Below are 26774 nucleotides of genomic sequence, written 5' to 3'. Positions count from 1 at the left end.
CCAATAGAAACAAAATGTTTTTTTTTTTTGGGCGAGGGCTCAAGTATTGGTGCTCATATTAGGTTAAATTATCATCGAAAAGTGATCCCCCATTTTATTAAAACAGTTCTTCAAAAAGTCCCAGGGTCCAGGAGTTCATACCATGCAAACGGTAAATTTGCGACGGGGTTGATTATGAGATTTGGTGTCAGAAGGAAAAAAAATCGGTTTGTATCAAAAAACGAAAATAAATGTCTTTTTTTTATCATAAAAATAATTATTTGTCCAATCATGAGAAAGTGAAAAGAGGCCTGGGAAAATTTTTTTGACTCGTTTGGCTCTTTTTGGTGTTTTTAGTAAATGCACGGGCGGTCATCTTGCTTGCCAAACTGTAGTGATTACGTTGGATACTGAATGCCTTCAAATATGAATAACTACTCATTTGTGCAAGAAATAAATGCAATATCCGTTCTCAGCGTCCCCCAAAACCCATTAAAGTCGACAATTGAAAGGTGAATGCCGAAGGGTCAGTAAACTAAAAAAACATACCGATTTATGGTCATAATTATACCAAAGCGATGTATGTGATATCATATATGGAAAAAAAAAAAATTATATTTTATATTAAATCTATATAATTATAAAACTCAAATGACCTTGTAACGGTATTGTAATCCCACATCCGGTTTACGACTTCCGGTTGCGTATGCGTACATAAACATAAACCCATAACAGCGTAAACAAATAAACATAAATCGCTACTTTTGCAGAATTTGACCTGCGCACTAAAATATTAACGCTACTATTTAGAAATTATTATTTAACATGGGAAGGGCGGGGATGTTTTGCAACTATTCTGTATTACAACTATACTGTCTCAATTTTCTTACAAATAAATCAACTTTAACCCGTTGACAACGTATTGTTTTACTGTGTACGTTTTCAGCCTCCCAATTGTTTTTTTTTCGCGTTTAAATTAAAAGATATATCAAAATTTGAATTTAACTTTAAGTATTATGCTATCTGTTCAGTGCACATTTACCTATAAGTATGGCAAACAAACCACTTATAGTTCAATCGCTGTAATTTTTTTAAATTAAAAATAAACAATTATAAACAAAACGATGAATTATATCGACGTAAAACTACTAAATACAGTGAAAAAAACCCCTGGATAACTCAACAATAACAAATAAAAAAAAAGTTGGTACTCATGCAGAAAGTGATCCAGACGTAACTCAGCGCACGCCCGACTTTCTCCGGAACATGACGTCAACAGCCGGAGTAAGCCGACCGTCGCTGACGAAACATAAAGCAGTACCAATGACAATGTAGCGCGATGGTTTTCAACGCGACGCGCGTTCGCACGAGTTGAAAATTCAAAGCAGCAGACGACAATTTGGAAGAGAAAGAAAAGAAAAGAAATTAGTAAAAAAAGCAAAAAAAAAAAAGCACACCATTTCGTACTTTAACGTCAGAAAAAAAAACATGAATTTTACAGCCTTAAGTAAGCAGCTGGAAACTCCAACTGGAGTCCTCGACTTTTGTCAAGAAAAAAATTACTGGCACGGACGAAAACTTGTGCATCATGTGGATAAGGAAAGGTAAGCGATGCCTATACTTGGAGGTGTCAGGCTACCACATGCCGAACCTTTACATCATCCGGACTGGTATCTTTTTGGTTTTTTTTTTTTGCCAGGTCTAGGCATGCAATTGCCATTGTGGGCGTTTGAGCGAGCAACACAGAAAGACCTCCAACGCGAATGCGGAATACGATTCACGAACACACACCATTAATAAAACAACGGTCTGAGGAAACAACAACAATATCTGTTTTAATATGAAAAAAAAAAAGAAAAATATATCTATCCCACCCAGTTTTGTTTAAATTTTTCTAGTTTTCAGGGTTTTCCTTGAGAAAAAAAAATTTAAAAAAATAAAAATAAAAATAACACTCCAAAAAAAAAGATAATTTTTTTTTCAATTTTTCTTGAAACAAAAACTGAAAAAAAAAGTGTTTATTTGACTTACCTTTGAACCTTTTCTCGAACAAAAAAATCGGTCAATGTCAAGTTTCTTTCCAACTCATCAAAAAACATTTTTTCTATGTTTTCATGGTGGTGAAAACGAATATCACATTTAAATTTGGGGCAGATAAGTAGTTTTCATGATTTGAAGAATTTCTTTTCAAACAGTGGGGATCACTTTCCAATATAAATTTAACGTAAAATGAGCACCTACCTTCTGGCCACATAGCAATTTCTTCATATCAAAACAAATTTAACTGATATTCGTTTTCAGCATCTCCGAAAACCGGCGCTGTTTTTTTTTTTTTTTTTTTTTTTTTACTAAGATTCGTTCATTTTTTCATCTCATAATTTAGGACGCTAATTATGCTATCAATAAGTTAACAAAAGCATACTTTTTTTTCATCATACATCTTGTATAGTTGTTAACAGGTGCTTCAGCAGTTAAATATTTCACAAAATTATGTTTACAATGTGGAGCCCCCTAATGTAAACAGAATTTATGTGAATTATTAAACGATTCTGTTTTAATGGTTTAATTGTTAATGTCGACACGTTACTTACCGAAAAACGGTTAATTAAACTACAGAAGCACCCGTTAAAAACTATACAAGTTCTATAATTAAATACCCATCTAAAAAGAATCGCTCGTGTAAGCTTACTGACGGCATTATTAGCGTCCTAACTTATAAAAAATAAACTTATCTCTTAGTTAAAAAAAAAACAGCGCCGGTTTTCGGGGATGCTAAAAATGAAAATCACAGTTAAATTTGTTTTATGATATGAAGAAATTATTAGGTGGCCAAAAAGTGGGTGTTCATTTTACGTTAAATTTATATAGGACAGTGCTCCCCCACTTTTTGAAAAAGTAATTTCTTCATGTCATGCCTCAAATTTAAATGTGAAATTCGTTTTCAGCACCACAAGAGAGACGTTGCGAGCCTGTCTTTGTTTTATCGTTACTTCCACGCCAGGTGCTCGTCTGAGATCCAATCACTAGTCCTCCCTCGCCATTCTTTCACGAAAAACACCTGTCTAGCTGAAACCACTGTAAAAAATTTTCCACACTCTTTATCTGTGCCAAGACCAAAACATACATTCCATGAACAAAGCTTCTTTCTTAGAAGTGCACGCCTGTGGAACTCTGTTCCGTCTGTCTGTTTCCCACCTGACTACAACTTGGATGTCTTCAAGTTCAACATAAACAAATTCCTGATAAACTGCCCCTTAAGTAGACACTTTATCAAATCTCAACATTAACGTACTGTACACGCAATAACCCTTATCCCCGAGTGGCTTCCAGGCCTTGATAAGTGGTGACCACCTTGTAAAAAAAATATTAAATTAAATTAAAAAAAAAACGCTGAAAACCTACAAAAGTCGTCATTTTAAAGTGTTTTAATACTTGGAAAGAAACTTGAGATTGACCAAAAAATCTTTAACATTATTTATCTAAAGATATATATATATATATATATATATATATATATATATATATATATATATAGCAAAAACAAAACAAAACAAAAAATATTATTATAAAATTTTTCTTTACAGTTAATGAAATTTAAAATTTAAGGTAGGTTTTCTTTCCTTGTTATGCTTTCATCGGCGACGCTCGGCTTAATTTACTCCGGCTGTTGGCGTCATGTCCCAGAGAAAGCCGGGTGGACTCTTGAGTTCACTCTCTGCATGAGTACCAAAAGGTTACTTAAAAATTAAGAATAAGCTAAAAAAAAAAAAATACCTCCGAATTAAAAATAAAAATAATAATTCAACTTAGAAAAATATTTCGAAATGAAAACAAATCTATTATCTCTTCTCTTCTCTATCTATATAAATAAAATGAACTCATTTTTCCCCTCCGACTTTGACCTTTATAGGACTGCACCTGTATACATTTGGTGCAGCCGTATCATTCACAAACTGAATCACGACATCTGCCGTATGTTATAGGCTTACTACCTATTCAGTATCTCGCTGATCAGAGTTTCCTATATTCTGTCTAGTGAGAGTCCACTGTAAAAATCGGTTACATTTAATGGAAGTAGTAAAGTATACTCTCTCTACTAAATTCATCCTTCCACCGCCACTCACTTACACCGTTCCAGACCGTTCACAGGAGACATTTAAAACCGATCACCGGTTAGAATTTATCTAAAAACTGGACTGGACTTACGCTGAAACGAACCACGCTTACTTTGCCATTGGTTAGCATAAAACATAAACACAATTTATAAAGCATTTATTATAATAAAATTAGATTAAAACAGAACACAATCCGTTACCTGGAATTGAATTCACAATTACATTACTTCGATTTCGTTATAACCCGCGTGGTTAGAGTTTTATGAAAACCTGAATTGACATTTACGTGAAACGCACCAAACTTACTTTCACAAACACAACTTCCGTTTTGCTCTTTCCTTTCGTTCTTTTTTTCTTTCTTTCTTTCTTTCTTTCTTTCTTACTTTTCGTTGTCTTTTTCGCTTTTTGGGTGATCGTGGTGGGGGTACTTCCCTATGTTTCTCTTTCTTTCCTTAAATATAAACACAAACTAAACGCTATACGTTATCTTGAATTGCATTACCGAACACATTACTTCGATTACTCGACTTCCATTAGCTTTAGACTCGCGTTGGTAGGGTTTTCTAAAAATCAGAACTGCGATTTACGGGACGGCATGTTTAACATCGTTACATTTTCATTTTCATTTTCTTTTGTTGTGCTGATGGTGGTGGGGGACTACTTTCCTATGTTTTCAGTCTACACGATATTTCACTTTTGTAAAGCTATTTCTTACCAAACTTCCTTTATAATCTTTCCTTTCGGTCTTTCCTTCTTTCTTTCTTTTCTTTCCTTTTTCTGCTCTTTCCATTGTTAAAACGAAACGAAACTACCTGATATTCCAGGTTTTACTTACACTCTATCACTCTACGACTCTACGACTCTTACTTGTGTATCCAACTCTATTTGTGCCACGTTCCTTTACTTTTTCACCGTACCACTTACCAGACGACATTCAGGTAAATAGAGTTTTATATGCGGCGATATTCACGTACATGGACTTCCCTTTTTGTTCTTTTTCTTGAGGGCCGGTTTACGTTACTACACGTTAGCCATGGATCGGGCGATCGCTGTCAGACGATACTACGACTTCTTTTTTTTTTAACTTTTTTTACTTTTATATTATGCTATGTTTCCACTAATTTCGGAATTCATACTCAGGGGACGGGTGACTTATTACATCAGTGATTATTTATTTATTATTTTTTTGCAATTTATTACTTTTTTCCCTTGGTGGAAGTTTCATTAAACCATTGATACAAAGCCTATCTGAATGTCAGCAGACGACATTCGAATGGGAAGAAACCGACTACGACCACAATGCAGACAAACAGGTTTACTTCAAAAACACATCGTCTGCAACGGATCGCTTACACAAAATAAAATATACCAAAATAATAAAACAACAACAACAACAACCAATAAACCAAAACAAATACACAATTACTTAAGAAAAAAAAAATAATAATAATAACAATAACACCAGGAGATAATACAAAAACTATATCTGGGTAATTACTTTACCCTACCAAACTACATAAATAAAAACTATAAATTTTAATACTAACATGAAATACACATACTTACATTTTTCAGCGTACGATTCTTGGGGTTATTCAATATTGTTGCATTTTTATTCTTTCCGGTTTGCAGTAGAACCTCTCTTTCTCCACTTTTTATTTCATTCTTTATTTACTTCCTTTTTTTTGGGGGGGGGGAACATCTACCAATGATTTTAACACACATTTTCCATTGCATCATGTACGAAATTTTACTTTGTTGTTTTTTGCGAACGCAAATATCATTCGGTTTGGCTCTAATTAATTCATATTTTGTACTAACAAGGTGTTTTTTTTACAATGTCTTAGCACTTCACTTTACTAATTAACTCGGAAATAGACCCAGAAAACTTTATTTTTCACGTGTAGAAATACTTTTTTCCATTTTGGCACATTAAGTTTACTCCTTACTCTTTCGAATACAATAGAAAACTCATAGGAAACCTACAAAACATTTAGGATAAATCGGCTTGCACAACTAAGTCCCTCATTTTTGCCCGCCCAGTTTTGCACAGTTTACATATTTGGGTCCTTCTGTTTGCCGAGAGGAGGGGGCGGCGATTATAACTTCCCCAAAACTGGGGTATTGGAAACATCCACAGCAATGGTTTTTTTTCCACAAAAATTGGCCACTACAAGAACTATGATTATTTCCATTTTTGTCCGCAATAAATAACAAATAAATATACATCATTACCGGTTTATTTCGTTTGCAAAATACAGTCCGATGTTTGCATTTACATAAACTTTACTCCCCTCATATATTATCTACATCGATTCATAATGTGGTAGACTCATACATTTCGTTCATCAATGGAAACGTTGAATTTATTTCTTTCGTCGATAGAAGAGGGGGGCAATAAAAACATAAACTGAATTCTGTCAGTTTTTTCTTTTTCAGTTGAAAAGGCAATCAAATATCAAAAGCCAAACATCAAGAATATAGAGCTCATTAGTTGAGTATATAACAATTTTTCACTTTTTACACAATACAATCTTTTATAAAATATGCCACCAAAAAATACTTCCCTTAGTCGTAATACAACAGCAGTTGCAACCAGAAAAAGAAGTCGACAATGGGAACATTATGAACAGTCTCAGGAAGACACTTCTGGTACTTCCTTGAACGAAAATGCAAATCAGGACTATGGGTCACATCAAGTTACTTTTGACCCAGACGCAATGCAGAGACACACATTACGCACAACTGCTCCTAAATTATCTTTCTGGTTGCACGAAGGACGTACATATGAGGCTACACGTACTTATCAATTACGCTCAGATGTTCAAATTGGCACATTGAGTAATGGGACACCTTGCAGACAATGCAAAGCAAAGAAATGGAATCGGGAATCACCAGGTATCTGTTGTTCTGGTGGAAAAGTTATTCTTCCAGATTTAGGTATACCTCCTGAACCATTACGCTCACTTATTGATAACAATTCAATTAACTCAACACATTTCTTGAACAACATCCGGAGTTACAATAACTGCTTCAGTATGACAAGCTTCGGTGCTGAACAAATACGTGAAGGAGCCTACATGCCGACATTTAAAGTTTGTGGGCAGATTTCTCATAGACTTGGTTCTTTGCTTCCCATTGATACTGGAAATCCACAGTATCTTCAAATATATTTCATGGATGATGATCAGCAAGAAGCTACGACAAGATGTAATTATGCTCCCAAAACAAAGTTTGACATTGTTCTTGATTTGCAAAATATGCTTCACCGAGAAAATAACTTTATCAAAAACTTCAAGATGGCTATGGAGCATGCTCCATGTGATGATTTCAAAGTAGTTATACATGCTGATAAAACTCCAAGACAAGAACATAAACGTTGTTTCAATGTTCCAGATGCACCTGAGGTTGCTGTTGTAATAGTCGGTCAAGAATTTCATCAGCGAGATATCATCTTGCATCGCAGAAACCATCAACTACAGCGTATTGCTGTAACGCATTGGGCATATGATGCTTTACAGTACCCAATCATTCATTGGACAGGTCAAGAAGGTTATAATTCCTCTGTATGGCAGACAAATCCTCAAAATAAAGAGTTAGTAATAGGAAAAAAAGTATCAGCTAATGCTTTCTACGCATTCCGAATTATGGTCCGTGACGACAGTTTTAATATTCTGATTAAATGTAGGAACCTATTCCAACAATACATAGTTGACATGTATGCTAAAATAGAGCATGAGAGGCTTATATACATTAAAACTTATCAGATGGAGCTAAGAGTTGCTGATTACATTCACTTAAGAGAGTCTGTAAATATTGATGGCAACATTGAAAATGTGTGCCGTTTGACCATACTACCAGCAACATTTACTGGGGGACCACGATATATGCATGAACGCACACAAGATGCATTGGTCTATGTGAGAAAACATGGAACTGCTGATTTATTTATAACTTTTACCTGCAATCCCAAATGGCCAGAGATTGTGAATGAACTCCTTCCATATCAACAACCACATGATCGGCATGACCTCATAGCAAGAGTTTTTCATCTAAAGCTACGTGTCCTTATGGATTTACTTACAAAAGGAAACATTTTCGGAGTGGTTGTAGCATATATGTACACTGTTGAGTGGCAGAAAAGAGGATTGCCACATGCTCATTGTCTGGTTTGGCTTCAGCAAAAATTGAGATCCTCTGACATAGACTCTGTTACCAGGGCAGAAATTCCTGATCCTGTAACAGATCCAGTTTTACATGATATCATTAGACACAACATGATTCATGGACCATGTGGAACATTAAACAGCTCTGCACCATGTCTCAAAGAAGGAAAATGCTCTAAGAGATATCCAAAGAAATTTTTAAATGAAACTCGGTCAGATCAAAATGGTTACCCATTATATCGACGATTGCCTACTGATGCTGGAGGCTTTGAAACAACAGTTACCCTCCCTGGGAATGCAACGTTTCATGTAGACAACCGATGGGTTGTACCATACAATAAACCCCTTTGTAAGATTTTTAATGCACATAATGTCGAATATTGTAATAGTGTAAAATCAATTAAGTACATTTGTAAATATGTAAATAAAGGCAGTGATCAAGCTGTCTTCACATTGGAAAATAATGCTCATGATGAAGTTAAGAGATATGAAACCGGCCGTTATATTTCCACTAATGAAGCCATTTGGAGAATACTTAACTTCCACATACATGCGCATCATCCCACAGTTATTCACCTCGCAGTGCATCTAGAAAATGGACAGCGGGTTTACTTCACTGAAAATAACGCAGCTGATAGAGTTGCACATCCACCTCCAACTACTTTAACAGCGTTTTTCAATTTGTGTAAAACAGATGCTTTCGCACGTACACTTCTGTATGCTGAAATTCCCGCTTATTATACATGGGACACTCATAATAAAATATTCAAGCGACGCTTACAGGGTAGGTCAGTTCAAGGCTACCCGTGTGTTTAAAAAACTGAAGTTTTGGGCAGGGTATACACCGTGCATCCAAATCATTTTGAATACTTCTGTTTGAGACTGCTTCTACATCATGTTAGAGGTCCACAGAACTTTAATGATCTAAAAAATATTAATGGTCAAATTATGAATACATTCAGAGATGCATGTGCTGCACATGGACTGCTTGATGATGATAACCACTGGGATGCTACATTACAGGAAGCATCTACATCTGCCTTGGCACATAATTTGAGACATTTGTTTGCTATCATGTTAACTACCTGTGCAGTATCTTATCCAACACGACTTTGGCATACACACAAAGAAGCATTAAGTGAAGATTTCCTTAGGGAACGCAATCAACATCCTGGGGCTGGTATAACTTTTACAGACAAAATCTTCAATACTGCTCTGGTTCATATTGAAGATATTACATATAAGATGAATGGTAAAACACTGACAGATTTGGGTCTTACCTCACCTGATAGATCTAATACACATCCTATTGTTACTGCTTGGACACGTGAAATTAGCTATCAACCACATGAGCAAGCATCAATTGTTCGGGACGGTATTGCAAAACTAAATAATGAGCAAATTCATGTTTTTCGAACTGTAGTTAATACTGTTGAAGATCAGCAAGGTGGCCTTATATTCCTTGATGCACCAGGAGGAACAGGAAAGACATTTGTTACTAAGTTAATTCTTGCAAAAGTAAGGTCAGAAGGAAAAATAGCTGTAGCTGTGGCATCATCAGGTATTGCAGCAACCCTTCTTCCTGGTGGTAGAACAGCTCACTCCACATTCAAATTGCCATTATCATTAATAAAAGATTCTATTCCAATTTGCCATATAGAACGAGGATCAGATTCAGCTAAAATTTTACAGAATTGTTCCTTGATCATTTGGGATGAATGTACAATGGCACATAAAAAAGCATTTGAAGCTCTAGATAAAACATTGCGTGATCTCAAGTCACGTGATGTTGTCATGGGTGGCATCACACTTTTATTATCTGGTGACTTCCGACAAACGCTTCCTATTGTTCCACGTGGAAATCCTGCTGCTGAGCTCGATGCTTGCATTAAATTGTCATATTTGTGGAAGTACATCAAGACTGTAACCTTATCTACAAACATGCGTGTCCATCTTAATAGTGATCCATTGGCTGATAAATTTGCTTCCATACTTCTACAAATTGGAGATGGCAAAATTCCAACAGACAAACATGGTAAAATTGTAATTACTTCAAGTATTGGATCAATTGTTTCCTCACTCGCAGAACTTTGTAACAAAGTTTACCCAAATATAGCTGCAAATTATACTAATCCTCAATGGCTAACAGAAAGAGCAATTTTAGCTCCAAAAAATGATATGGTACACATCATCAATGACCAACTGCTTGATGAAATTCCAGGTGAGGAACAAATTTACACTTCTCTAGATTCTACTGTAGATAATGACCATGCTGTACAGTACCCTACAGAATTTTTAAATTCCTTGCAATTACCTGGTATGCCACCACACAAATTAAAACTGAAATCTGGATGTCCAGTTGTGTTACTCAGAAACCTTGATGCTCCACGACTATGCAATGGGACAAGATTATGTGTAACACGAATGCAACCTCATGTGATAGAAGCAGTCATATTGACTGGTGTAGCTACAGGCGAATTGACATTTCTTCCTAGAATACCAATTATTCCATCAGATTCAACAATTCCATTTAAAAGGCTTCAGTTCCCAATAAAATTATGTTTTGCCATGACAATAAATAAGTCGCAAGGACAAACCTTGGCAGTGGTTGGTCTGAACTTAGCTTCTTCTTGCTTTAGTCACGGACAGTTTTATGTAGGATGTTCACGGGTAGGTTCCCCACACAATCTATATATATTAGCACCAGAGGGTAGAACATCAAACATAGTGTATCCAAGAGCTTTATACAAATAGGAAAGCCAATTCTCCCTTCTATTATTATTTATAGTTATTTTTTGCTGTGAATTATCAGCATGGCAGTCTCATAAGTATTGTCCACACTCCACCCATATTCCTGTCAGGTCAATGTTTTAAAACTCTGATAGGAAATTCTTATGGGAAGTTTCTAATCTTTTTCATTATAGAATGTGTACCTTTTTCTATTCAAAATTTAATTTAATACAACCGTTCACTTCTTTCATGTTAAGTTACTTAAAATCACTAAACTCAGTTGCAGTGCTCCGTGGCATAGTGGTTAGCATGCTGGACAATTCACATTATATTTTCACATTCGCGCTGACCTACCGTAGTCTTTTTTTTTTTTTCATAAACACCTAAAATGGATTTTCTTGGTGGCCGAGTTGTTAACATTGCATGTTTTTTTTTTTTCACACTTAATTTTCCAACTTCGCCCCAATACTCCGGGTTTGATCCTTCCTACTTACCTAACATCACTTTTTTTTTTTAAACAATCCCCACCCCGGAAACAAACACCCGGGCAACGATTTTTTTTATTCTTTTGTTTTGATTTACTCAAAACCGCACACACCTCGAAACATCCGAGCAACGCCGGGTACCCCTGCTAGTAGAAAATATTTAATAACGTGCTCAAAGAATTAAACTATCACAGTTATTCTCCTTGGTTTTCTGGTTTGACCATTAAAAGGTTTCAGATTTACGATAAAATAAGTAAATTAAAGTTAAATAAAATATAAATTGAAATGAAAATAAACTATTTTAAATTATATTTTTAAATAGTACGGTATTAACGAGACTATTATGTCGAATAAGTAATATAATCGAGCTAATTATTTAAAATGATTTAATGTGATATGCTAATAAGCATAACGCAGTCGATCTATATGTGATGTAAAGAATGCTACATCTAGCAGTTACACATAAAATAAATGTCCCCCCGCACTCCATGGCACGGGGGGAGGGACAAGATCAAAGTGTAGTATCTGTTCCGGCAGATGCTGCAGGCTATGACTAGCAAAGACCAGATGTGGGGGCAACCCCACATGCCTGACCATTAACCAGCTCCCATTTCCCACCTCTCGGGAGCTGGTCCCCTTTTTCCCTTCCCCCTCCCTTCACTCCTCACATTAAAAATCGGCCTTGTGCCTAATTTGCTTGGTGGGGGAGCAAATAAATACCATCTGTTCCGGCAGATACTGCAAAGCTATGACTAGCACAGACCAGCTATGACTAGCAAAGACCATATGTGGGGGTAACCCCACATATCTGACCTTGGTCACTGAACGGGCAACCCTTCATGCCAACAGTTTCTAATCCGGCTCCCACTTCCCTCCTCTCGGGAGCTGGATCCCCTCTTTCCCTCCCCCTTCCCCCTATCTCCACATTAAAAAACGGCCTCCTGCCTAATTTGCTCAGTGGGAAGCGAATAAATACTGTCCCCCCCGCCCTCCATGGCACGGGGGACAAGATCAAAGTGTAGTATCTGTTCCGACAGATGCTGAAAGCAAAGACCAGCTATGACTAGGGATCACCCTACGACCACAGTTACTATCCAGCTCCCATTTCCCACCTCTCGGGATCAGGATCCCCCTTTCCCTCCCCCTCCCTCTCTCTCCACATTAAAAAACGGCCTTGTGCCTAATTTGCTCAGTGGGGAAGCAAATAAATACCGTCCGCCCGCCCTCCGTGGCATGGGGGACAAGATCAAAGTGTAGTATCTGTTCCGGCAGATACTGCAAAGCTATGACTAGCACAGACCAGCTATGACTAGCAAAGACCAGATGTGGGGGCAACCTCACATGCTTGACCTTTAACCAGCTCCCATTTCCCTCCTCTCGGGAGCTGGTCCCCTTTTTCCCTTCCCCCTCCCTTGACTCCTCACAATAAAAATTGGCCTTGTGCCTAATTTGCTCGGTGGGGGAGCAAATAAATACAACAGATCATCTATGACTAGCAAAGACCATATGTGGGGGTAACCCCACATATCTGACCTTGGTCACTGAAGGGGCAACCCTTCATACCAACAGTTTCTAATCCGGCTCTCATTTCCCTCCTCTCGGGTCTGGATCCCCTCTTTCCCTCCCCCTTCCCCCTATCTCCACATTAAAAAACGGCCTCCTGCCTAATTTGCTCAGTGGGGAAGCAAATAAATACCGTCCCCTTCGCCCTCCGTGGCACGAGGGACAAGATCAAAGTGTAGTATCTGTTCCGGCAGATACTGCAGCTATGACTGGCTATGACTAGCTATGACTAGCAAAGACCGGATGTGGGGGCAACCCCACATGCCTGACCATTAACCAGCTCCCATTTCCCACCTCTCGGGAGCTGGTCCCCTTTTTCCCTTCCCCCTCCCTTCACTCCTCACATTAAAAATCGGCCTTGTGCCTAATTTGCTCGGTGGGGGAGCAAATAAACACCATCTGTCCGACAGATGCTGCAAGCAAAGACTAGCTATGACAAGCAAAGACCATATGTGGGGGTAACCCTACATATCTGAACTTGGTCAAGGTAGGGATCACCCTACGACCACAGTTACTATCCAGCTTCCATTTCCCACCTCTCGGGAGCAGGATCCCCCTTTCCCTCCCCCTCCCTCTCTCTCCACATTGAAAAACAGCCTTGTGCCTAATTTGTTCAGTGGGGAAGCAAATAAATACTGTCCCCTTCGCCAGAAGGATCTGCCCGGCCTTTTGGCCGGGATCAAAATGTAGTATCTGTTCCGACAGATGCTGCAAGCAAAGACTAGCTATGACTAGCAAAGACCATATGTGGGGGTAACCCCACATATCTGAACTTGGTCAAGGTAGGGATCACCCTACAGGCCACAGTTACTATCCAGCTCCCATTTCCCACCTCTCGGGAGCTGTTCCCCCCTTTCCCTCCCCCTCCCTCCCTCTCCACATTAAAAAACGGCCTTGTGCCTAATTTGCTCGGTGGTGAAGCAAATAAATACTGTCTCCTTTGACAGAAGTATCCTAAAATGGGAATTAATATTTCTTGACCAGGAGAGATGTGCACACACTATATACACTTTATATGTCTTTGATCATAGGGAGTTGTACACGTAGACAAACACACACACACGAACGCTATTACTTTATATATATATATATATATATAGATTGTGTCATAGATTTTGAATTCTACTCATTTATAATACGCATGCACGCACTCACATGCGCATACACAATTGTCCAACTGCGAAAATAATTATGTAAGATATCACATTAATTCTAATATTATATAAGATATCACCTTATTTCTAATATAATATTCTAATTTGTTCGCTTCGTTCTCTTGTTAGATGAATCATCTTAACGAGTGCTAAATTCTACTTGTGAGACATCGACCTGCGTTTCTCGTAGTTAGCATCTCTTTCTTAGAAAAGTTTCTGCATTCCACAGTCGTTCCTCACCATGATTTGCATTATCTTTGTTAGTCAATAGGCTTTATTATATGTGGCACAGGTGGCAGAGTACACGCCTCGCAGTTTCTCGGGTTTCAATCGCGGAATCGGAATCATTAGTTCCGATATGTCCTACTGCTTCCCATGAGTTATATGGGCTACGACATTATCTGACTGTGGAAATAATTATATAGTATCTCACATGGATTCTAATATCAATTTACTCGCTGTGTTTTGACTGATGGATGGTATCGTCCGAGCGAGCGCCATAGTGTTTTGTAGTTGGATTATTGTGAAGGAGTATCTCACAGTCGGCCTTCAACGAATTATCTGTGTTAGTTACTTTCCTTTGTGTGGCATGATGGCCTGACTGTGCTAAATAATTACATTGCATCTCACATTAAATCTAATATATATATATATATATATATATATATATATATATATATATATATATATATATGGTCAGGTCATGTCATATGCTACTGGTACCATGTAACCCAGTACTACCTGCCCGGCGACTAAACTGGTTCCCCCACCAGACTTGTTTGGTGAGGAGGGCGGCTAGTCTCCCTGAAGGATAAAAAACAAGACTTTTCAAAGGGCGAATGAACCCTTTTTCGGGGTCAACGGCCAACTAGCACCGTGTATATTTGTGTGTATGTATATATGTGTTAGGGTGGAGAGGGCTCCCGTAAGCCGTGGTGAAGGTAACCTTTTTAGGAGAAGCAAATCTCTGATTTAAAAATCCATAAAGCGGGAGACCAGTACCCGCATTAAGCTGGTCTGCAGTTTACTGGATCGCAACATTTTGAACAGAGAAAGAGAGAGAGAGATTTAGCTGTCGTACAAAGCTAAGACTCCTTAACATCATCTTTAAATAGATACTCCCTCAGGCATTTGGGCTCATGGACTGTAAGTGTCTGAGGGAGTGGCACTCGTCTGACAAGAGGTTGCAAATCAATCATAATATATATATATATATATATATATATATATATATACAAACCTTTTATTTATTGGTTTTTCTAAAAATTAGCATGCAAAAGGAAAATGATAAAATAATATATTCTAACATGTACATAAAGATTTATACGAGACTAATGGAAAAATAAGAAATGAATAGTTGGACATATAAATAAAGACTAAAATTTGAAGGTTTAGTTTAGGATTTTGGGAACAAATTAATAAATCAGCGAAGAAAAAATTAGAAAAATTAGAATTTATTTTATAGATATAATAAATATTAAAATAGAAAATTGTAGCAGTATCGTCTAAAAATAAGAAATACGAAATAGGAGACTTACTCAGTTCGAAAGTAATCTATAAAATAAATTACTTTCCTTTGTGTGGCATGATGGCCTGACTGTGCTAAATAATTACATTGCATCTCACATTAAATCTTGAATCTAAGATAGGAACACTGTGAAAAATAAAAAATAACAATTTAACACAACGCGAAAAGAAAACTCAATAATTAGCACCGCAAATGTTTACAACACACATCAAATTCATTAGATTTCTCAATAATCTTAATGCTTAGAAACTTCTAAAATGTTCAGGAATATGCAATAGTGTTGTGAGACCGGGTCTCACCCCATAATGGACTCGTCAATATCCTATATAATCAGCTCCTAAGGCTGGTACAGTGGAGCGAAATATCAACGGATATTGTACCTCTAGGAGCGAGATCTTACTGATACCTGCAACTACTACTATTCTCTTTATCTTTCTCTATATCTTTGTACCTTTCCTTATTACACTTGTAAACAATCTGTGTCGTTCTTGTGGACCCAATTGAGCCCCACAACAAATAGACATCGAAGTAAGCAATTAGTAAAAGTATTGTGTCATTCTTTATCTTATGCCCGTATTGTAAACAACCACATCATGGGAAAGAGTAAACAAATTGGTCAAGAGCTCAGAAAACGAATTGCAAGTCTTCATTAAAGTGGACTGAGATATAGAACAATATCCAAACAGTCGATGGTTCCATTAAATTCTGTTGGAACAATAATTCGGCACTGGAAGTCTTACAAATCAACCCTTCCTTTGGCCAGATCAGGTCGTCCTCGAAAAATAACCAAACCTGCTGAAAGGTTGTTAACAAGGAAAGTTATGGATTCGCCTAGAATTATTCTTGGAGAGTTCCAGAAGGACTTAGAAAGCAGATAAATTAAAGTTAGCAAGGACGCAATCAATAGAACCCTTCACCTTAAAGACATCTTCTCTAGATCAGAAAGGAAAACTCCCCTTCTTAAGCCAAAGCATGTTCGTGCTAGGCTTGATTTTTCAAATGAGTATGCAAGCAAAGCTCTAGAGTTTTTGCATAACGTGCTTTGGTCAGATGACCGAAATTGATTTGTTTGGCACTCCAAAAAAACACCGAAATTTGGAGAAAAAAAGGTACTGAATACCAGTCAAAAACACCATTCCAACAGTAAAATTTGGAGGAGGATCCATTACGATCTGGGTTTGTTTTAGAGCAGAAGGTGTATGAAAAGTGGAAATATTAAAAGAAAAAATGTAGCCCTTTTTAGGAGTATCTTGGAGAAAAAACTTAAAGAAAGTGTGAAGTTGTTCAAATTGAAATCAGACTGGATCTTTCAACATGATAACGATCCAAAAAACACTGCAAAACTCACATTAAATTCGTTTAATTAAAATAAAGTGAATGGTTTAAGTGGCCTAGTCAATCTCCCGATCTCAACCCTATAGAGAATTTATCGGGGGAATTGAAATTACGGGTCCATAGAAGAGAACATAAAATCTGCGAGAATTGAAGAGTATTTGTGTGGAAGAATGGAATAAAATAACACAAGACACGTGTAAGACGTTCGTAGGAGATTCCTCCGAGCGTCTGCATGCTGTAATCAACAATAATGGTTATGCTACAAAATACTAGATATTATTTTATAAATGGTTGTAAACTTTTGTGTTGCTAATTATTAAGTTTTCTTTTCGCGTTCTATTAAATTATTATCTTTTTTATTTTTCCCACTGTTCCTATCTTAGCTCAATATATTTTCTATGTTTATACAAATTCCATTACGATTTGAGAGCTAGAAATAAAAAAAACTAATAGTTTCAAATGTGCTTTGTAAACTTTTGCTGGAATAAGGTTTATATATATATATATATATATATATATATATATATATATATATATATATATCTTTTAATTATAGTATTTCCTAAAAAATAGCATGTAAAAGGAACATGATGAACAAGTACGTTGCAACATGCAAATAAAATTTATGCGAAACTAAGAAAAAATTGAGAAATGAATGGTTGGACATATAAATAAAGACTAAAAGTGAAAGGTGTAATTTAGGATTTTGGGAACCAATCAATAAATCATAGAGGAAAATATAATTAGAAAAATTAGAAACCAAATTTAAAAGATTAAATATTAAAATCTTTCACGAAAAACACCCGTCTAGCTGAATCCACTGTGAAAAATTTCCCCCACTCTATATCTGTGCCTAAATCAAAACGCGGATTCCATGAACAAAGCTTCTTTCTTAGAACTGCACGCCTGTGGAACTCTATTCCGTCTGCCTGCTTCCCTCCGAACTACAACTAGGATGTCTTCAAGTCTAATGTTAACAAATTCCTAATGAACCGCCCCTTAAGTAAACACTCCATACAAATCTCCACAATAACGTAATGTACTTTCAATAACCCATATCCATGAGTGGCTTCCGGGCCTTGATAAGTGGTGATCACTGTGGTAAAAAAAAAAAAAAGAATAGAAAATTGTAGAAGTATCGTTTAAAAATAAGAAATACGAAAGTAGGAGACTTACTCAGATCGAATGTAATCGATAAAATAAACAAATAATAAATAAAATAAAATGATGACGAATGACGTGAGTCCAACCGCCTGATTGCTGAAAAAAGGGATTATTAATATAGTCATGTATACATAACATATGTATTTTGGTGGCTTAAGAATAGCTATTTTTCAAATATTTTTAAATAGTATAATGTTTAAACTTTTCCAAATGGTTACAAAAGAATTGTAACACATAATGAAATACACGATATGATGTTCTTATTTTATATTTTGTTGTCTTGATCTTTGCAAAAGAATATATATATATATATATATATATATATATATATATATATATATATATATATACAACTCATCAATTTCATAAAATTTCTCAATAATTTTATGACGGTTTATCATGGGAAAATGCTTAGAAGTTTCTAGAATGTTGAGGAATATGCAATAGCGTTGTGAGACTGGATCTCACCCCGTAATAGACTCGTCCAGATCCTATATAATCAGCTCCTAAGGCTGGTACGATGGAGCGAGATCTCAACGGATATTGTACCTCTAGGAGCGAGATCTTACTGATACCTTCAACTACCACTATTCTCTTTATCTTTCTTTATATCCTTGTACCTTTCCTTAGTATACACACACACACACACACACACACACACACACACACACATATATATATACGCAGTTTCTTGACTTTTTTGTACAAGCATTTAAAATTGTCGTATATTCTTGAAAATTCAGTATGTTATTGCTATAAATCTTATAAGAGGACTGACCAATTTTTATGATTTTAGGTTCAAATGAACAGCTAAAGTAGGAATTGGAATGCACCCTACTAAAGTCTGATTGTCACAGATGTTAATTTGCAATCTAGACGTGAGGACATTTTAGAAGAAGGATATGCAATAAAATTCTGCTTGAAACTTGGTAAAATGCCACAGAAACATATGGAATACTTCAGGCTGCTTTTGGTCCAACTTGCATGAATCGAGCATCAATTACTGAGTAAGGTAAGCGATTCAAGGAAGGTAGGGAATTTGTTCGAGATGATTAGAAGTGTAGGAGGAGTAAGGAAGTCAGAACACCAGACGTGGATTAGCCAAATAAAGAATTTCATGGATAAGGATTGTCATGTGTCTACAGAGAAAATAAGTGCAACGTTTGATGTAACTGTACACACAATTATTCCTCAGGAACTGAAGATGCAGAAAATGCACCAGCGCACAACTCAATCTTTGTCACAGACATTTGTTTTTACCAAGATGGACATCAAGACAGTTCCTTACTCTTCCTATAGTTCAGACCTTGCTCCCTATGATTTTTTATTATTTCCTAAGCTCAAGGAAAACTTAGAGGCTGTCGTTATGAGAAAATTGAGATGACAGCTGTTACGAAGGCCACTGACACGCTCATACTAAAGAACTTCCATGGGGTCTTCCAGAAGTTGTTGGAACGGGATAACAGGTGCATTGCAACCGAGGGAGATTACTTTGAGGGAGAACAGGGTTTCATGTATGTATTATAAATAAAAATGTCTATACAAAAGAAAATCTGGAAACTTATTGAAGGAATTTCGTATGTATATATATATATATATATATATATATATATATATATATATATATATATATATATATATATATATACTAGCAGAAGTACCCGTCGTTTACTGGGTTCAAAAACAGCATACAGAAAATGGACTGTGATTGATGAAAGTATGATAGGTCATGAAAAGGAGGGGGTTGTAAAGAGATAGGTTTTGATACTCAAAAATTTTACCCTAAGCAAAATATGATGAAAGTAAAGATAATTTTCGCGAAAATATATTTTTATATCAACTTTGTTTCCATTCGTATCCAAGAATGATCAACAAAATGATGTTTCCTTACAAAGAGAAAATGTTATATATATCTATATATATATATATACATATATATATATATATATATATATATATATATATATATATATATATATATATATATACAAGATAAAATGTTACCATAGTCAATAAAAGTTACTTTTATGGTAGAAAAACTCATTGGTTTGTATTATTAAGTAGTTTGTAAAAAAAAAAAAATTTTTAATTCATGAACCGGTTTAAAAAAATCAGAATGGCAGCGACTTTGAAATGGAGAGCCCCATTTTCAATTTGAAGGAGGGGCACCTGAGCATTCTGTGTTAACAATTTAAGAAATTTCCGTCAACTTAAGGAATATTGATAAACATATTTTAATGTTTTCCGTTATTTTGTGCTTGAGGAATATTCGATTTATAGCATGTGTAGTTTATATAAATATTCATTTAAGTAGTTATCGCCCCAAATTTCGCTTTAATTTCGGTTCGCTGAAATTATTTCAAGTAAATAGCATTAAAAACTATTTCAAAACAAAAAAAAACATGAACTCAACTTTTATTGACTATGGTAACATTTATTTCTTGTATATTTATTATTTCGGGTAGTCGTTTGTTGGCTTTTTTGCTAAACACTCTTACTAAATAATATCGACGAAATATCGAAAAACAAAGAAAAAAAAACAGTTCTGAAAAATAATGAAGCTTTACTTACTTTAGTAAAATAATCCGAAACAGCAAAATGGGATATTAAAAAGGTAAACACGTAATTACTTTAGTTTTTTAAAGCAAAGAATCGATATAAATATTAATAAGAAGAAAATGGCGCCTTTTTCAAGCAGAACAGCTTTGTTTCAGTTTTACAGTATTGAACGGTGTAGTATTGCGCCGTCGGATTCGGGGTTGCACTATTGTAATATAAGGAATACGCAGAAAGGGTTGTAATCAACTGAATTCCTTTTAGTACACTGACAAAAAAAAGCTTAACCAGATATAAAAATAAAAATAAAAAGGTTATGTAAATGTTTTTAAAAAGACACGTAATCACGTGAGCAGGATTTTTCCTTCTTTTGACACGATAACAAGTAACGTTCTTATTTTTTATTATTTATCTATTTATCTATTTTCGAAAGAGTGTCACATGTAAGTTGAGAAGAAAAAAACAGAGTTATGCAAAATTTGTGTCGAGACCTGTCTAAAGTTTCGACTTTTTTTTGGCTTTCACTTTAATAAGAACGTGAATTTATGAGATGAATTTATTCGACACAATATGATTCAACTCATGAAAATAAATAAAAGCTAACGTGAATTAATATTAAAATGAAGGTGTTATTGTGGACCCCCTTTAAAAAAACCTTGTTAAACTTTGTGACATATTTACATTCTATGGAGGTCAGGCGCGAACGAACACTCCATAATTTTATTATACCATATTTCTTCAAACTGAAACATAATTATCAAAGTATACTTACGCAAATAGATATGAAAAGTCTTTGTTAAAGTTTGTGCCATATTTCTATGGAGTACATGCGCGAACGCAGACCCCACAATTTTATTATACCATCGCTATTTAAGGTAAAACATACTTATCAAATTATTATTATGTACATCTATATCAAAAACACTTGTAAACGTTTTTTTTTCATTTTTTATTTCTATACTTAGTTGACCAGGCACGAACGCAGACCCCACAATTTGAATGAACCACCGTTCTGCCAGATCAAACATACCCATTCCTGATCATCGATACATCTTCTATCATTATATGTAATCAGTTTTTTAAAATAGTCAACCATATAGGAGCCTATTCGTGACCACACACACACACACACACACACACACACACACACACACACACACACACACACACGTTCAGTTTTATATTATTTTTATATATATATATATATATATATATATGTATGCATATATATATGGATATATTATATGTGTATATAGAGAGAGAATGAATAGAAGTACAGAAATAAATTGTTTTACAACATTATTTATTTATTGGTAAGGTTCTTAGAATTCGTTCAACAATGATCCGGTTTACGATCTTTTCAGAGTCTACATAGAATTATTATTATTTTTTGTATGTACGCATTTAAAATTGCCTCATCAGCAACGTTTTTTGCTAAGTTCACAAAGAGAGGTTCAGTGAGAGCATCAACATTTAACATTTTTTAAAACAATAAACATAAAAGCAACGATATCCTCGATTGCAGACACTATAAATCACACCTCCTGAGTCACATGCTTACCCTTCATTTATTTATTTCTAACATGGTTTAATCTAGTTCTCCTATAATCTATATCTACATTTCATTGCACGACTTATTCTATTAACTTACTTTTACATAAACTGCTAAATCTACTAAACTGCTGCCTACAATAACTCTGTAACACTTTTAGACAACCCGTACTTACGATTCAAATTTCAGATGTTTGTTTTATCCACAGAATTTTTTTTTATCTTATATTGCTTTATTTTAGTTAATTCCGTTTTGTTTCGATTTACGCTATTGTTTTTGTCAGCTTGTCTGTTTAAATGCTCTCCATTTATTATTATGTAGTACCTTTATATCTAATATAATTTTAGATATATTTTTATTTCCATTATTTGTATATATATATATATATATATATATATATATATATATGTGTGTGTGTGTGTGTGTGTTTGTGTGTGTGTGTGTTGTGTGTGTGTGTGTGTGTGAATATGCTCTCTGCATCTATTTATATATATTTGTGTATGCGTTTCTGCTGTAGTATTAAAATTGTCGGGGTTTATATAACATTATTTATATTTTAATTTTAATTTCATGTCCTTGCTTATTAGCTGAAAAATTACCAAATTTTTCTTCAATTGTTTTCACTTTATCGTCAATGTCATAATCATAATTATAATTCTAGAATATTTTTAATGCAAATTTCTTAGCTCTAATCTGTAAGCATTACATATTAAATTTCTAATCTTTACCAAGTATTACCACTCGGCTGTTTAAGTAAAGATAAAACCAAAATGTAATACGTCATCTGACGTACCTCTTCATAATACAGTATATCCATGCAGTATGTCTGATTGGGGTAACTTCCGTACATTTATATCAGATCTACCCCTGCGTTCAACGTTTGAAAAGAACGGGTCCTCTATAGTATCAGACCTAACTGGATAGGTAATTGTATGTATAGACCGCTTCATACCTTCCAAAAAAATTTCCAGCAAAAAAAAAACAGCCAGCCGTGGTTCTATCTAGAATGTGTTGTGCCATTGTGCACGGAAATCAGTATTTCCATTACTTCCAACGTAATAGATATACTGAGACTAAAGCCGCTTTCAGAACGTACAGCAAGCGCTGTAAAAGAGCAATACGGAACGTGAGAGACTTGTATGCTCAGTCCGTCAAGTCCAAAATAGCTGAGCAGCGGGTTGGTTCCCACCAGTTTTGGTAAATAACAAACAGGGTTCTAAACAGAAGCGTTTACTCTATCGCAATCATCATCACTAGACTTGAGATAATCTCATCAGCATCTGACAAAGCCAAACTCTTTGCCGAGAACTTTGCAGCTAATTCTACCCTATGCGATCAGGGCGGCCCCTCTCATATTTCCTCCTGTGTTCAGCAACACGCTATGCGACATACAAGTATCTATGCATGACGGCTCCATATTTTGACAAGTTTCTGGGTCTGACCTTCACTCCTGATTTTAAATGGCATATGCACATCAAATACGTTGCCAAGGACTCTGGAAATATGGTGGGATTGTTCTTCCTCTCCAGTAGATATCCCATTGTGGATGCAATTGTCTACCTGTACAAGTACGTTCAAGGATGAAGTTCTGTTGTCACATCTGGGCAGGAGCTGCTAGACGCAGTTTACTCTGCCTTGACAGAGTTCAAAATAGACTTCATAGCCGAGTGGGGATGCCTTTGCAACCTCTTTCCCACTGAAGATATTGTCTCTGCTTTATCGTTATTATCATGGCAAGTGTTCCCCTGAGATCTAATCTATGGTCCCCTTTCGCCAAACTTTCTAGCTGAAACCACTATCGATAATTTCCCCAACTCTTTATCTGTGCCTCAATCAAAACGTAGATTCCATGAACAAAGCTTATTTCTCAGAACTGCACACCTGTGGAACTCTCTTCCGTTCACTTGCTTTCCAGCTGAGTACAATACGGTCGTCTTCAAGTTCAACATAAACAAGTTCTTAATGAGCCGTCCCCTTAAGTAATTCAATTTACCAAATTTCCACTATTAAGGATTACTGCGATATTGTCCCATTGACTGTACTGAGTGACCTCCGAGTCTTAATAAGTGGTGACTCCTTTTTAAAAAATGTATATTGAAGATTAAAAATTATATTTACATTATATTATTACCTTGAATATAAAATAATTCACATATATAAAAAGTGTCTGGTTTGTTCATTTTACTAATTCCAAATTATAATTTTTAAATAATGTTTTAATACTTGTTATTATTATTATTAACAGTTCTATAATTATTTTTTATTCAATTTTATCATTCGTTAATAATAAAATAGAAATTTAAAAATTCAATCTTAAATTATTATTGCTAGCCTAGCAACTAATTATACAAATAAATATAAAAATAATATATCATCTTTATTACGAGTCTCGTCAGTTTACTATCCTCCAATGCCCGCGTGACAATTTGTGCTGGACCTATTTTCTCCGATTCTACGCCGAAGTCTGCCTAAATGTCTGAACCCTCCTCGTTTCCCAGCTTAATCCTTTCCCTTTTAACACTTTCTCTTCACTTTTCACCTCTTCACGAGACGACGACATTTTCCTGTTTTTTTTTGTTTTGTTTTTGTCTTTATATTGTTTTTGTTTTTTGTTTGTTTTCTTATCGTATTGTTTTACTGGTTTATGATGTATTATTATTATTATTATTATTATTATTATTATTATTATTATTATTATTATTATCATTAATATTATTATTAATATTATTATTATTAATATTATTATTATTAATATTATTATTATTATTAATATTATTATTGATACTATTATTAATATTATTAATATTATTATTAATATTAATAGTATTATTATTATTATTATTATTATTATTATTATTATTATTATTATTATTATTATTCCTTTTTCTTTAATTTTCTTTTTTTTTTACTTATTTAAATGCCGTTAATTTATTTTATTTTTGATTATCGTGTAACTGTCCTCCTGATCAAGAACTGATGTGAACATTTTTTTCCAATTTTCATTACGAACTCTACATTTATATAAGCAGTATCGCCTGAAGAGGTCTCTAGTTACTTGTATCTGGCTGACTGAAACGTGGTCATGAATGTGTAGCAACATATACATGCTTATGTAAAGAACAAGGCGGATAGCCATTAGTCGCGTGCTCTCATGTAATGAATGAATGAATGCGTGAATGTAGGATTGACATGAAATTCTTAAAGATAAACTAAAATGACCGAAAAATGGGCTTAAATGACTTAAATAAATAAAAAGTAAATGACTTAAAATGACTTTAATGAACTTAAGGATGAATTGAATGACCTTAAGAATGATCTTGGATGCTTAAAAAATAACTGGAATCATTCAAAAACAACTTCAATGATATGGAGAATGACTTGAATGGGTTTGAGACTGACTGGTTGTAAAGTGGGTGATCATTTTACATTAAATTAATACAGAAAAGTGATCCCCCACTTTATATCACAATAAGTACAGCATGTAGTAAGAACATATACTACACTTTCATCTTGGTCAAAAGGCCAAGAAAAGGGTATTTATTTGCTCCCCTCCGAGCAAATTAGGCACAAGGCCGATTTTTAATGTGAGGAGTGAAGGGGAAATGGGGACCAACTTCCCGGGGAGTAGGGGAGCTGGATAGTGACAATTGGTATGAAGGGTTGGTAATTATTTGCTTCCCCACCGAGCAAATTAGGCACAAGGCCGATTTTTAATGTGAGGAGTGAAGGGGAAATGGGGACCAGCTCCCCGGGGAGTAGGGGAGCTGGATAGTGACAATTGGTATGAAGGGTTGCCCCTCCATTGACCAAGGTCTTATATGTGGGATTTCCCCCACATATGGTCTTTGCTTACAGTATCTGCCGGAACAAGAAAAACTTAAAAAGCTAAGAACAGCATCTATTAACAACAAACCTTTGATCTTAACCAAAAAGGCCAATCACAAAAGTGTTATGGACAGACCGACCGACTGACCAACCAACCGACCGACGGACAGACGGAGTGACTTATAGAGTCGCTTGCACGCGACTAAAAATATATCTTGCTCTACTTTGGTATTGAGAAACTTCTGTATAAACCTCGTTAAATTCATATGTTGTTTCACCTTCTAAAAATATTCACCTGGAATAAATCCAAGTAACTAAAGATAACATTTCATTGCTGTTATTCTTTTTGCAGGTCGAGTCCATCTCTTGCTGTTGGCTTTCATCTTGATGACGTCATGTCAAATGAATTGCGCGCTCTACTATTCAGGCCGAAAAGGATCCTTCCCGCGGTTGGGCAAGAGAAAGGATTCCATACAACCCCAGATACATTTAGCGACCCGATCTGACAACAGGGAGGGAAGATCGAACAAGATTCTACGGCGCTTGTATGAAATCATAGGTAATAGTCACGCTTCTTTTTAAAAGACTTCTTGCTAATTAATCAGAACGGATAACGATTTTA

General features: G+C 35.4%; 1 long non-coding RNA gene across 1 annotated transcript in view; it reads left to right on the top strand.

Annotated features, from left to right (window-relative positions):
* The window catches only part of LOC145284831 (uncharacterized), a 228395-nt gene that overhangs the window by 162800 nt on the left and 38821 nt on the right, over positions 1-26774 (top strand). The window contains exon 2 of the long non-coding RNA XR_013868898.1: positions 26505-26711. This is a non-coding gene — a long non-coding RNA (uncharacterized LOC145284831). The remainder of the gene's footprint in view (positions 1-26504; positions 26712-26774) is intronic.

Source organism: Euprymna scolopes, chromosome 9 (genome assembly GCF_053919585.1).
Source record: "Euprymna scolopes isolate OS-2025 chromosome 9, ASM5391958v1, whole genome shotgun sequence".
In the NCBI taxonomy this organism is placed as follows: domain Eukaryota; kingdom Metazoa; phylum Mollusca; class Cephalopoda; order Sepiida; family Sepiolidae; genus Euprymna; species Euprymna scolopes.
The sequence above is the reverse complement of the archived record's forward strand: the minus strand, read 5'-3'. Positions and strand labels throughout refer to the sequence as shown.